The sequence below is a fragment of the Oncorhynchus mykiss genome, chromosome 1, assembly GCF_013265735.2.
Source record: "Oncorhynchus mykiss isolate Arlee chromosome 1, USDA_OmykA_1.1, whole genome shotgun sequence".
NCBI lineage: Eukaryota > Metazoa > Chordata > Actinopteri > Salmoniformes > Salmonidae > Oncorhynchus > Oncorhynchus mykiss.
In genome coordinates, this window is record NC_048565.1 from 2,466,072 (window position 1) to 2,478,289 (window position 12,218).

The 12,218-nt window shown below is 50.0% G+C and overlaps 1 protein-coding gene across 1 annotated transcript in view; it reads right to left on the bottom strand.

Annotated features, from left to right (window-relative positions):
• The window catches only part of LOC118964912, a 14,908-nt gene extending 3,789 nt beyond the window's left edge, over positions 1-11,119 (bottom strand). The window contains exon 1 of the mRNA XM_036980621.1: positions 11,074-11,119. The gene's annotated coding sequence lies outside the window, so the exon portion shown is untranslated. The remainder of the gene's footprint in view (positions 1-11,073) is intronic.
• Between the last annotated feature and the right edge of the window lie 1,099 nt (positions 11,120-12,218).

Genomic DNA, 12,218 nt, shown 5'->3' on the forward strand with positions numbered 1-12,218 from the left:
CCCTTCCCCCCTCCGGTTTCCACGTGTCAGAGATGGAAGTGGATCAACCGACTCAAAACTAGAAACCAAACACTTGGCGAGTCACCGCTGCGTTGCCGGATGTAGGGTATGGACGCAGCAAGCCAAGGAAATTTTATCCCTTACACGGACTGGGATCCTCCCCAATCCGGCCTTTTACAAGGGTTTTTTTTCCTCAACCCTTGTACCCTCTGGATTGGTTTGATGGTGAACAGGTTCAAAATTATCATTAGATTATATACCAACTAAAATAACCCTACTCTACTCCTGACCCCTGGATGCACACCACCTTTTTTACAACCCAAAAGCATTTTTTATTGATGAACACTACACCCCCCACCCCTTTTTTTTCTCAACAAGAAGAATTTCCCCCCCCCCCCCCCCCCCCCCCCCCTTCAACAAAAGAAGACCCCTACTCAAAGATTCTACCTTTCTCTACTAAAGAAGATTTCTCTCAAAGACCACCCCCCCCCCCCCTTTTTTTCAACAAGAAGAATTCCCCCCCCCCCCCCCCCTTCAACAAAAGAAGACCCCTACTCAAAGATTCTACCTTTTTCTACCAAAGAGGATTTTTTTCAAAGACCCCCCCCCCCCCCCCCTTCTTTTTCAACAAGAAGAATTTCCCCCCCCCCCCCCCCCTTCAACAAAAGAAGACTCCTACTCAAAGATTTTACCTTTTTCCACTAAAGAGGATTTTTTTACCCATCCTGACGACCATATTTCCAACTTAGGAGCAAAATAATACAAATTACAATATAGGCCCACCACACTCACACCCCTGCACCATACACCCACATACCAAAAACCCAGGATAATACCAACATCCGACACCAGACCCTCCCCCAGGTAAGTATTCCCCCCTCCCCCCAGGTAAGTCTCTCCCCTACTGGAGTGGTCCCATCATCTTCGGAGGACAAACATCACTGGAAACAGCCAAAAAAGTTTTTCTGGACCCGTACCTCCCATTCCCCAAGTGGACGTTAACTGGACAACACGGCCAAATCTACTATATACCCAGGATCCCAAATGGACGAAAACGCGATGGAAGCTATACTCCGCTAAAAAGCACCAACTAAAGACGACAAGTTTAGCAACACTTCCCAGCTGGCCAAACTGAAACTACCCCCCAGAAACACTACCTAACACTACCCCTTAACAAAGAAACTAGGTTATAAGTTCCCCACACACCTGGAAATGACCAGAGTTCACGATCTTCACCTCAACTCTACATCGCTCCTTCGGCACTCTTACGCAAACTCCAAAAAGACGGAAAAAGATGTCCACCACTTTTGAAAGCCTACAGACAGACCTATGGGTCACCTAGAAACTCCACTATAGTCTCATCCGAATCCCACAGATGTCCACCCTACCCTCAACTCCTCCTGAAACTACAGAACCTCTTCTTGGGTTCCTTCTAGGCCCAAACCCTCAACAAGAGCAGACCGCTCCCGAAGCTAACACACAAGTCAATGGAGACACAGAGGTCAAACACTACTTTCTCAGAGGAGGATCTAATATACTTCTACTCATCACAGAAACTCCACGTTTTGCTCATCCTGACCCTTAAGACTTCTAGTCTTACCTAAAATCAACCTCACACCTCTGGGACCCCCACATCCTATACAGCACCCCAAAAGCAAAGTTCCATCCTTCGCATTGGTTTCTATGACAAAGGCTCCCCTACACCTTACAGACGAACAGACGCCTCACTCAAACAAAGGGAAGATCTCATTGGACCAAACTCCAACAGGCCTTCACGTGCACACCGCATGCACACCTTGTGCCATCTCATGATTGGACCCCTGGCCTAAACCACACCCCCAGTTTTTCACATAAAAAGAGGAGCACCCCTCAGTCTCAGCATCATTAGGATCCACGGATCCCCAGAGAAGCCTTCTACTGGATACAAGACTCAAGCTGGAAACCTGCAGAAGACCTCCTCTCCTCCTCTCCTCCACTGACCTACTGGACACAGACCCCAGCCTGGACTCTACCAAGACGAACCTCTCCCCACAGATCTACTGGATAAAGACCCAAGCCTGCACTCTACCCAGACCACCTCTCCCCTCAAGGATCTACCGGACCCCAACTATATACCAACCCCTAAAGGGACACCTCACTGGGACCCAGACACCGGCTGATATTCTACACTCCCCACAAGCATCTCACCTGAACGACCGGACTCCTACGACTCGCCCTCCCCCCCAAAAAGATACCTCATCAGGACCCAAACTCCAGCTGATACTCCTACAGACCTTCATAGACCTTCCAGACCACCGAGACTCTACCACTCACATACACCCACACACACCCTATTTTTTCCGGTCCATAATGCGGCTTTTTTACCGCATTACGACCCAGTGCTCCTTTTTGCACTTTTTTTCCTCTCTGCCACCTGATGAAGCCGAGCAAGGCAGAAACGCGTCGTGGCTGGGTTTCCCCTAGATCTGTTGTGTAGCTGTAAAGAGGACAGGTCCCACACAGACTTCGGGGGTAACTCTTTTTGGCTACTCAATTTTCTTAGGTACACACCACACATGGCTGATCTACGGGACAACGCAGACTCTGGGGACTGCGAGGACTATTCAGACCCCCCACTCTACATCTAGACTAGCCCCACAATCGCGACGGGTCTTAATGATCTATACGGACTCTCGGAACAAATCCGCAAGATACGCACCAAGGGACCGGACGAAAACAGCTCCGACCGGCAGCCTGGGCTCATTATGGAAACGCCACATAATGAACATTTCTCCAAAGCTTCTACACAGCGGGGGAAACATCCCACACCAATGGACCTTCTCTCCCACCAGACAGCACCCCTCCACGGTCTCCATAGGACCAAAACCACCGGAGGACTACACCCCTACACCATTACATCAGGGGCACAAAGACACATCTCCTGATGCCATCCCCACCAGACCACCCCACTCTACATCCTACCTCATACCACCCCACTCCAGGACCTCCAGAAGATCCACCTCAGACCTTCCACCCAGAACCCCACCCCCCCTTCTGGAACTCCTACTCCCCCCTCCTACGGAACACCACCACCCCACAGCACCCCCAAGACTAACAAGCTGGCACTCTACGTCCCGGACCCAACCAGCAGACCAAAAGGGGCTCATCTACCCCACCCCAACCCACACCTTCAACCACATGGCTCCACAGGACCGGACCTCCTACACGCAGCACTACTCCTAAGGGGACAGGTAGCCCAGCAGATGAGAAAACCCCTAGGGACACCACCCCTAACCACCAGGTTAACCTGGTCTCACCAACCAACAACAAAGCGGAGGAACACCACACCACTGGGGCCCCACCTATCCCCCCCAACGCCTACTCTACAGCACGGTCACTCTCCAAGCTGATTAGAGCCAGACACCACATGGAGATGATCAGCTTTTACCTCTCGGACAACCAGCTACCTCCGGGCTACCTCCACCAGACCAGAACGCTTACGGCTACCTTCACACCATCAGGAGCATCTGACACCACCCTAGCGGCTCTCGCTACAGCATCTTCACTTTGGATCCAAACCAGCCACCAGATCCTAGAACAGCACTACAGGGAGGAACTATCCCACAAATACACCATACTCTACAACACTTCATCCTGCCCTGACTGGCAGGAAGCCTGGTATTTAGGGGTTACATGGGCCCAGAAACTCCTCAGCGAACCACTCCGGGACTACTTGTTACAGGACATCAGGGACTCACTCCCCAAATTCTACGGGAATTGGCCTACGAGAGACTACAGCCCATTCCAACTACCACTCACCCACTGCCAACCTCACAGTGAGGACGAGGGGGATACCACCCTACAGAGGGCACACACCAGCAGACCCTCTCCTTCTCCACGGACCCACGGACACCCCACATCCTATACAGCACCCCAAAAGCAAAGTTCCATCCTTCGCATTGGTTTCTATGACAAAGGCTCCCCTACACCTTACAGACGAACAGACGCCTCACTCAAACAAAGGGAAGATCTCATTGGACCAAACTCCAACAGGCCTTCACGTGCACACCGCATGCACACCTTGTGCCATCTCATGATTGGACCCCTGGCCTAAACCACACCCCCAGTTTTTCACATAAAAAGAGGAGCACCCCTCAGTCTCAGCATCATTAGGATCCACGGATCCCCAGAGAAGCCTTCTACTGGATACAAGACTCAAGCTGGAAACCTGCAGAAGACCTCCTCTCCTCCTCTCCTCCACTGACCTACTGGACACAGACCCCAGCCTGGACTCTACCAAGACGAACCTCTCCCCACAGATCTACTGGATAAAGACCCAAGCCTGCACTCTACCCAGACCACCTCTCCCCTCAAGGATCTACCGGACCCCAACTATATACCAACCCCTAAAGGGACACCTCACTGGGACCCAGACACCGGCTGATATTCTACACTCCCCACAAGCATCTCACCTGAACGACCGGACTCCTACGACTCGCCCTCCCCCCCAAAAAGATACCTCATCAGGACCCAAACTCCAGCTGATACTCCTACAGACCTTCATAGACCTTCCAGACCACCGAGACTCTACCACTCACATACACCCACACACACCCTATTTTTTCCGGTCCATAATGCGGCTTTTTTACCGCATTACGACCCAGTGCTCCTTTTTGCACTTTTTTTCCTCTCTGCCACCTGATGAAGCCGAGCAAGGCAGAAACGCGTCGTGGCTGGGTTTCCCCTAGATCTGTTGTGTAGCTGTAAAGAGGACAGGTCCCACACAGACTTCGGGGGTAACTCTTTTTGGCTACTCAATTTTCTTTGTACTTTTCTCTTCCCTTACTTTTAGTTTTCACATAGGTACACACCACACATGGCTGATCTACGGGACAACGCAGACTCTGGGGACTGCGAGGACTATTCAGACCCCCCACTCTACATCTAGACTAGCCCCACAATCGCGACGGGTCTTAATGATCTATACGGACTCTCGGAACAAATCCGCAAGATACGCACCAAGGGACCGGACGAAAACAGCTCCGACCGGCAGCCTGGGCTCATTATGGAAACGCCACATAATGAACATTTCTCCAAAGCTTCTACACAGCGGGGGAAACATCCCACACCAATGGACCTTCTCTCCCACCAGACAGCACCCCTCCACGGTCTCCATAGGACCAAAACCACCGGAGGACTACACCCCTACACCATTACATCAGGGGCACAAAGACACATCTCCTGATGCCATCCCCACCAGACCACCCCACTCTACATCCTACCTCATACCACCCCACTCCAGGACCTCCAGAAGATCCACCTCAGACCTTCCACCCAGAACCCCACCCCCCCTTCTGGAACTCCTACTCCCCCCTCCTACGGAACACCACCACCCCACAGCACCCCCAAGACTAACAAGCTGGCACTCTACGTCCCGGACCCAACCAGCAGACCAAAAGGGGCTCATCTACCCCACCCCAACCCACACCTTCAACCACATGGCTCCACAGGACCGGACCTCCTACACGCAGCACTACTCCTAAGGGGACAGGTAGCCCAGCAGATGAGAAAACCCCTAGGGACACCACCCCTAACCACCAGGTTAACCTGGTCTCACCAACCAACAACAAAGCGGAGGAACACCACACCACTGGGGCCCCACCTATCCCCCCCAACGCCTACTCTACAGCACGGTCACTCTCCAAGCTGATTAGAGCCAGACACCACATGGAGATGATCAGCTTTTACCTCTCGGACAACCAGCTACCTCCGGGCTACCTCCACCAGACCAGAACGCTTACGGCTACCTTCACACCATCAGGAGCATCTGACACCACCCTAGCGGCTCTCGCTACAGCATCTTCACTTTGGATCCAAACCAGCCACCAGATCCTAGAACAGCACTACAGGGAGGAACTATCCCACAAATACACCATACTCTACAACACTTCATCCTGCCCTGACTGGCAGGAAGCCTGGTATTTAGGGGTTACATGGGCCCAGAAACTCCTCAGCGAACCACTCCGGGACTACTTGTTACAGGACATCAGGGACTCACTCCCCAAATTCTACGGGAATTGGCCTACGAGAGACTACAGCCCATTCCAACTACCACTCACCCACTGCCAACCTCACAGTGAGGACGAGGGGGATACCACCCTACAGAGGGCACACACCAGCAGACCCTCTCCTTCTCCACGGACCCACGGACACCCCACATCGGGACGATACCCTCTGAAGGAAGATTCCACTTCCCCTCTCCCGGAATCATCTAACACCACCACTCCAGAGACAAATATTTCCCCTATCCAACAGAGAACTACCAGGACACCTCCCACAACAAGCCACTCACCTCTACCATACCAGGGTACCCAGAGACCTATCCATACCCTGACCAGGGTGGGTCCCTTCCGGTTAAAACAAAACCTGCTGAACCACCCCGAAATCTTAGCCCAAACAGGACTACAAGGGACCAGGCACAGGCAGCGAGTGCCCAGGTGGCTTCTGATCCTTCCGTGCCATCCCACACCCAAACCAGGGAGGAACGGCATGCTAAGCCACAGGAACGGAAGATTACCAAGCCACGAAAACGCCTGGCCAACGAATCACTACTCGGGGACCAGCACAATCCTCCACTCCAATCAAAGGGCATCAAAAAAATCATCAACGATTGGGCAGCTACGGACCACAACCTCCCCACCTTACTAAACACTACACCAGGAGACACCCACACCCGGGACCAAACAAAGGAAACCACCGGATCCTACCCATCATTACAACCTACAACTCACCCGGCCTCCGAATGACTACTATCATCCAGCAAAGACTCCAGCACAAACAACTACTCCCTCTCCACACACCCATCCTGGCCTTCAAACGGAACAAAAATCTCAAGGACTCCCTGGTCAGCAGCCACCTCACATTATAAACCAGAGGGACGAATTACTACTCCCGGGAACCTCCAGGCCCTATACCACCACCACGACTGGACCATTACTGAGGCCTTCAGTACAACGGAGGAACGACTGGACAGACACTGCACCTGCACCTTACACACCCCACATCCCATACAACAGATAGGGGGTCATTAAGACCACAAAAAACAGATCTTCAAATAGCACCATAGAGTTACCATGCCCATGGACTCTCAAGAAATACTTTCCTTTTTATTTAAAAAAAAAAAAAAAAAAAAAAAAAAAAAAAAAAAAAAAAAAAAAAAAAAAAAAAGATATATAACTATATATTTATATATAAGTATATCTTTTTTTTCCCCGCTTTCTTGAACTCAGGGTTACCATGACCATGGACCCTTTGATGCAAAGAAACTATAAAATAGAAATCTAAATATCTTTATGTTATTTACCAAGAACCCTCACCATCTCACCATCCTTCCAACTCTACCTCACTGAAGATACCCACCAGCACCCCCAACGGACGAGAACCTTTTTTCTCCAACTACTCTGGGGGCACGGCTTTGTCGACTCCCCCGCAGCGAGCAGACCCTAAGCAAACTAGGCCCGACCATACACCAAGCAAGAAGACCGGAGGAAATGGTAGCGACCGGACTCCTTCGGGACCCCTCTGGGGCCTGTTGGCAGACCTATCGGCTCAACCCTCCCAAGCCCCCTTACACACGGGAGACTCACGTAACGCGCTGGACCACTATCTACCCCAGATTAGATCTGGATTGGCAGTAGGTTCAGTAGCGCGTGTTTGGTCCTAGCGGGTTGGGATACCCAAAAGAGGGGCTTTTGGGTTATGCGCTGCGGCTGGAGGATCGCGTCTGCCGAATAACCCCTGGGGTGCCCAGATAATGTCTGGCGAGGTATCGGACCCCACAGAGGAAATTCCTACTGGGGACCCCCTACCCCGCCGCACTTAGCCTGGACAACCGAACCATTTTTTTACCTGGACTACGTACCAGTTCACTGTCTAGGGATGATATACCTCTGGAAACGTTACGATCCTGGAAGGGAGTAATTCCACTGGTCACTATTACCCAAAAACTCTGAATTACCTACAACTGAGATGGTGTGGATGGAAGCACCCAATTAACTTCTACTACTGCCGGACGTTTCATACGTAAGCCAGAGAAGGTTTGCCGGCTTCTAAACCCTCCATACACCGACCGTAACACAGGACGTGACTCCAGGGGCGGATGCATGACAACCGTATAGAGGGCTCGCCTTCTGGGTGTCTGTCTGCTCAAACCACTGGCGGTTATAGACTGACCACTTGACAGGGACACATGGCAACCGACTGAGGTCCGGACCTGCACAAGGTACGCAACTCAATGGTTTTGCCTGATCCTACGCCGAGTATACCCATACAGACCAGCTGGATTCGACTAGACATGGGTTGATTGGGAATTAGGATCCTGGAAGGGAATAACTCCCAATCATACACATGATTGAAAACATCCAGGACCAAAGACTGACGAACACTGAAGTGAATACATAGACAACATGGAGCTAAAAAAGAAGGATCCGAAAGAGAGTAAAACTCCTAGGTTGCACTATGCTTTCCACTTCCGTCGACACAGCAGACCCGGACATCATGACCATACTACTCGACATGGACACATGGCAACCAACCGAGAACCGGACCTGCATAAGGTACGCAACTCAAGGGCTTTGCCTGATCCTAAGTTGAGTTGACAGACCTACCTAAACTTAACCTCTTCTATACCTTACCCTAACCCTAACCCTAACCTTAACCATCCCAAAACCCATACCTAAACTTAACCCTAACCTTAACCCTTCTTTCAAAAAAACCATATCTTACCCTAACCCCAAACCCTAACCTTAACCATTCTAAAACCTTACCTAACCCTAACCCTACAGACAGACAGTCCTTTAACCCAACCAACGGGTTAATCTACAAGTGGGCTACCATGGGGCCTACGACTTTGGCCGGCCGCGCCCGTACCCTCCGACCCGCGCGTATATGATGTGGAGTGCAACCCCTCCCTTCCCCCCTCCGGTTTCCACGTGTCAGAGATGGAAGTGGATCAACCGACTCAAAACTAGAAACCTAACCCTAACCCTAACCCTAACCCTAACCCTAACCCTCTAACCCTAACACTAACCCTAACCCTAACCCTAACCCTAACCCTAACCCTAACCCCTAACCCCTAACCCTAACCCTAACTCTAACCTTAACCACTCTAAAAAACCCTTACCTAACCCTAAACCCTAACCCTAACCCTAACCTTAACCCTAACCCTTACCTAAACCTAACCTTAACCATTCTAAAAAACTATACCTTACCCTAACCTTAACCCTAACCTTAACCACTCTTAAAACTATACCTAAACCTAAAACCTACTGACAGACAGTACCTAAAACCTACTGACGGACAGTAGCTTTGGGTCAGGCGCTGCGGCTGGAGGACTCGCATTGGCCGTGTAATCCCTGGGGTGCCCAGATAATGTCTGGCGGAGAATTGGATCCAACGGAATAATTCCCCTGGGTGGATCCCTTACCCCGCCGTACTTAGCCTGGACAACCGATCCACTTGTTTGACCTGGACTACGAACAAATTCACTGTCTAGGGAGGATATACCTCTGGAGACGTTACGATCCTGGAAGGGAGTAACTTCACTGGTCACTATCACCCAAAACCACTGAATCACTTACGACTGAGATGGTGGGGATGGAAACACCCAATTAACTTCTACTACTGCCGGACGTTTCATACGTAAGCCAGAGAAGGTTTGCCGATTCCTAAACCCTCCATACACCTACCGAAACACAGGACGAAACTCAAAGGGCGGATGCATGACAACCGTATAGAGGGCTTTCCTTCTGTTTTTTTGTCTGCTCAAACCACTGGTAGTTCAAACACTGACCACTTGACAGGGACACATGGCAACCGACTGAGGTCCGGACCTGCATAAGGTACGCAACTCGATGGTTTTGCCTGATCCTACGCCGAGTATACCCATACAGACCAGCTGGATTTGACTAGACATGGGTTAATTTGGAATTAGGATCCTGGAAGGGAATAACTCCTAATTACACACATGATTGAAAACATCCAGGACCAAAGACTGACGAACACTGAAGTAAATACATAGACAACATGGAGCTAAAAAAGAAGGATCCGAAAGAGAGTAAACTCCTAAGTTGCACTATGCTTTCCACTTCCGTTGACATAGCGGACCTAGACATCATGACCATACCACTCGACATGGACACATGGCAACCAACCGAGGACCGGACCTGCATAAGGTACGCAACTCAAGGGTTTTGCCTGATCCTAAGTTGAGTTGACAGACTTACCTAAACCTAAACCATTCTGAAATACTATACCTAACCCTAAACCTAACTCTAACCTTAACCACTCTAAAAAACCCTTACCTAACCCTAACCCTAACCCTAACCCTCCATACACCTACCGAAACACAGGACGAAACTCAAAGGGCGGATGCATGACAACCGTATAGAGGGCTTGCCTTCTGTTTTTTTTGTCTGCTCAAACCACTGGTAGTTCAAAGACTGACCACTTGACAGGGACACATGGCAACCGACTGAGGTCCGGACCTGCATAAGGTACGCAACTCAATGGTTTTGCCTGATCCTACGCCGAGTATACCCATACAGACCAGCTGGATTTGACTAGACATGGGTTAATTTGGAATTAGGATCCTGGAAGGGAATAACTCCTAATTACACACATGATTGAAAACATCCAGGACCAAAGACTGACGAACACTGAAGTAAATACATAGACAACATGGAGCCAAAAAAGAAGGATCCGAAAGAGAGTAAACTCCTAAGTTGCACTATGCTTTCCACTTCCGTTGACATAGCGGACCTAGACATCATGACCATACCACTCGACATGGACACATGGCAACCAACCGAGGACCGGACCTGCATAAGGTACGCAACTCAAGGGTTTTGCCTGATCCTAAGTTGAGTTGACAGACTTACCTAAAACTAAACCATTCTGAAATACTATACCTAACCCTAACCCTAAACCTAACTCTAACCTTAACCACTCTAAAAAACCCTTACCTAACCCTAAACCCTAACCCTAAACCCTAACCCTAACCCTAACCCTAACCTTAACCCTAACCCTTACCTAAACCTAACCTTAACCATTCTAAAAAACTATACCTTACCCTAACCTTAACCCTAACCTTAACCACTCTTAAAACTATACCTAAACCTAAAACCTACTGACAGACAGTATTTTAACCCAACCAACGGGTTAATCTACAAGTGGGCAACCATGGGGCCTACTACTTTGGCCGGCCGCACCCGGACCCACCCGGACCGCGCGCACATGTGTGGAGTGCACACCCCTCCCTTCCCCCCCTTCGGCTTCCACGTGTCAGAGATGGAAGTGGATCAACCGACTCAAAACTAGACAAACAAACACTTGCCAGTCACCGCTGCATTGCCTGACGGGGGATCTGGACGCAGCAAGCCAAGGAAATTTTTATCCCTTTAAATTAACCGGGATCATCTCAAATCAGGCCTTTTCTAGGGGTGTTGATTCTACACCCAGTATACCTCTCTGTGAAATGGTTTGATGGTGAACAGGTTAAAAATAATCATTAGATTTAATACAACCTAAAATAGCTCTAACAAACCTCTGTAGGACATCACTCCTGAGACCTCCACCAACACACACTTCTACCCCTGAGAAACAACTAGAACGATGAAGAAATCAAGACCCACCTACTCCAAGCCTTCTCAACCAAGTTTTTTTCATCAAAAGACCAAGAACTCATCAAAAGACCAAGAACTCTACAACCAGCCCCTGACCTTCAGATATACATCACCTCCTCTATTTGTTTTCAACTAAGAGGCAACATCCACCCTTCTTTTTCACCAAAGAACAAAACATCATCACCCTGACACAGTGGAAACAGACTCCTACCCTCCCACAGAAACCCTGACGACCATATTTCCAACTTAGGAGCAAAAATAAACAAAATTATAAAATAGGTCCACCCCACTCACACCTCTGCACCATACACAAACAAACCAAAAACCCAGGTAAGACCCCCACCCATAGGAGACCCACCCACACTACAAGCCTCAACCAGGAATGCCTGTCAACTGTACATCACAGGTACATACATGGGACAACCAAAAAGGAACCACCTAAAAACCACCCATCTGGATCAAAAACCTTCTCACACAAGTAAACACCCATATTCAACACTGGACCCCCCCCCCCCCCCCCCCCCCCCCCCAGGGAAGTATCCCCCACAGGACAGGTTG